This window comes from Montipora capricornis, chromosome 2 (assembly GCF_036669925.1).
Source record: "Montipora capricornis isolate CH-2021 chromosome 2, ASM3666992v2, whole genome shotgun sequence".
Lineage (NCBI taxonomy): Eukaryota > Metazoa > Cnidaria > Anthozoa > Scleractinia > Acroporidae > Montipora > Montipora capricornis.
Window position 1 is genome coordinate 26,841,329 of NC_090884.1, and position 3,428 is coordinate 26,844,756.

At 40.5% G+C, this 3,428-nt stretch overlaps 1 pseudogene; it reads right to left on the reverse strand.

The window, feature by feature from the left end:
• Positions 1-2,291: 2,291 nt before the first annotated feature.
• The window catches only part of LOC138037022 (neuronal pentraxin receptor-like), a 7,802-nt pseudogene continuing 6,665 nt past the window's right edge, over positions 2,292-3,428 (reverse strand).

The window sequence follows — 3,428 nt, forward strand, 5'->3', positions numbered from 1 at the left end:
GTCAGAATATTCAGTGGTGTGCAGTGACAGCTTAATTACATATGATTGGCTGAGCCCGATTACTCCGCAGGAGAATATCACATGTAGGAAATGATCCATGACCGGAAGTGAAATGGTTTATTCCTCTCCATGAGAAATTAGGGCGGGTCTATGCGGTTATCGCATTGTAAATTAGCTTTAACCAAAACTCCATAACCCAAAAGTATGGAAAGTCATAACCTTTTTATGTAATCTTTATTCCTTTGGTCTTGAAGTTTTGCTTTGGTCATTATGTGACGAGGTTGGATCGTTAGTGTTGTGTTTCCATCATGATATGTCGGAGTCTTCTTTTGCATTTTATGTGGTGGGATTCTTTTATGATGTCACCCCTTTATGTAATTATACACAGCACGTCAAAAGAAGACCAAAACACATCTGAGTGATGGAAACACAACAAGTAACCATCAAACGTTGTCACATAATGACAAAACCTCACCACATAAGGACAAAACCACACTTAATAAAAATGTTGGCACAGTACACCGCGACAAAACTCCAAAACGTCAAGACCAAAAAAAAAGTAAGGTTACATAAGAATGAATTATGGCTTTCCATGCAGAAGGGTCAATCTCTCCCATTTGGACTTTGCCCATCAGTTTACGTTATTAGTATTTCACGATGATCCCATTATTGCTTATGTTCTGCAATATGGGCGAACTATCCCACAACCGAACTGGTACGTACGGATTCGAAGTAAAGAGCGAGAATGAAAGATTCACTGTTATATGTCTACGTTGTCGTCGAAATCTTAAAATTGGTCATTTCAAGTTGTTGTTTTGATGAGTATGGGAGAGAAATGTGCAATAATGCGTACAGCTCGTGCAGCAGGACTTTTCCCTCTTTTTAGCTTATAGTACTACTGCTTTTTGGCGTTGTCGTTGCCGTAGCATAGCCCGTCGTCGTTTCTTGAACTCCCTATTATCTAAATTTGGAATACAGGACAGGTCCCGCCAAATAATGGCCAATCAGATTGGTCCTGTTGACCATGAACTCTCCTGATTGGTCCGCAACCAAGAAGCCGCACGGGAGATTCCTCGCGCTAAATGCAAAATCGCGCGTGGAACGCAATGAAGCTACGTTTTGTTAACACAACAATCTAGTAGTAGCTGTTCTAAAAATAAGAAATACTGAGATGGTTTTCAAGTTAAGTCATCGCCGCCATCAAACAAAAGATCTCTCATTAGCTGTTTTTGTTCGTCCACCAGCAATTGTACATTACATCATTGTTATCTGTGTCGCTAGAGATTGGTTTGCAAACCCCCTATATCGTAAATTGATGTGCCTTATTCCATCGCATATCGAGACTTCCGGGTTATTAACTTCTAGCTCCAACCCATTCGATTAAGGACAATATTGCGCGATCACTGTGCGTTTGTATATTGTTCCAGTTCCCAACAAATTTTTTGGGTGTAGCAGACGCGTTAATTTCCCTCAATTTGAAAATGTACCCCCTTTTTCGCGTTACTTTCCGCAGGGCAGGGCGTGCAGAGATTTTGATTTTGCTTATTATAGCTAGTGCTTTTTGGCGTATTCGTATTCGTCGTCGTCGTCGTTGCATAAGCTCCCTGGTGGGGGAGGAACTTGTGACGAAGCCCTAAGAACGTGGGAGGCTGCGTGGGATCCGCAGGCTATGTATATCAGTGAGATTTTTTTAGCTCCCGGCAAATCACCTGACCGTCTTAACGGAATTTTGTTTGTTGTAGTCGCATTCGCTCAAAAGTCCTACACGCTAATTTAGCCTGGCCGACCACATTTCACAAAACCGGAACACCTTGTCCTCCTCTTCGCAAACAAATCGTATGTTCTTAAACTAAACAGGTGTTAACAGTTAAGGATTGTGAGACAGGGGCTATGGTTAACAGTCCTTGTTCGCAAGACTTGAACTCTAAAAATTGAGTATATAATTTCAAAGGCAGCACATTTCCGCGGATATTTCAAGAATTTGAGAGTTTTTCTTAACGCAATCCGAAGGATATTTGGCCTCCTTGAAAGGCCCCTCATACTCTAGAAAGTGCTATTAAATGTTCATACATCAAGTGTGGGTATTTTATTGAAAGTTGAAGTACTGGCCGGACGATTAAAAAAGGTTGTAATTGTTTCAAAAGTTCCAACGATTAATCGACCAGATGTGATTAAAATCTCAGACACCAATGTTCACCCTCCTTCGTTAAATCTACTTTGAACAAAGCCAATAATGAAACAGCGATACCACACGGCAAAACATTTATTGAAAAGAATGATTCATGATGCTCTCAAGAAGCAATGCCAGACAACGAAAGCTGAATTTTACACTTCAATTCGCAAGCCGATGGGGAGATAACCCTTACATTGCCTCTGATTCCTACTTTAAAATCAGACCATTTCATGACGTTACCCTGCCCCACATGGCACGATTTCGGCATTTTCAAGATCTCGCTAAAGGAGAGGACTCAGTTCCAGATATTGAGGCCCGTCAGCTCGCCGAGGTAACTTTGATATGGGTCAAAGCTGCCACCAAACGAATCTTGCTCTTGTCCGACAGTGAGGATTCCGTTGGTCTTTATTTTATAACCAGACTTCAACTGAGACCCACTGGCTTGCACGCTGCCATCTTTGGAAACTTTCCACGTGCCATTCGTGCTCTCCCATGTGATACAAACGTGATGCCAGTCACCGTCATCTACAGATACACCGGTATCTCTGCGAAAAAGATCAAAAAATGTCATTGATTTTCACTCGTGAAACAGTTTTCAGTTAAAAGTGTTGAAAGGAATCTACTTTTGCTTCAGTGCCGGTTTCGCATTGTCGACCTTCAGTCTACCAGAAACATCAGTGATGGCCAGTTATGGCCAATAAATAGAAGTAGGCATGCCAATGACCTTCTCCGGTACAAATCTCTCTACTTTTCTTACGCAAATATTGACAATTGAAAAATGCCAAAACATGGTTTACATGCTTAACAACATACATAAAAAAAAAACAGTTCTTATGTACCAGTCAAAGTGAAGCTTCAACATCTCCCCTACCGGGCAAGGCCCGGGCATTTGAATTTTTGGAAATTTTTGTTGAAATGCCCCCCTCCCCGGGCCAAAAAGCTGTTCAAATGCCTCATCATAGGTCTATTTCAGGTGATCAAATGCCCCCACCCTCGGGAAAATTACCAGATTTTTATAAAATGAATGCATTGGTTTAGCGGAGTTTCATGCAACGACTCTTAAATACATTCCATACATTCATTTCATTATTTATACACCTACATATCAATCGTCGCAAATGTATTAAAACTTCATAAATACACCGAGTGACGTCGGTATCGTATTGAATTATTGTTTATATAGTAAATACAATTTAATATATTTATATATTCAAAGATTATATAAATTGGTTCTTATACCTTCAAATACGGAATA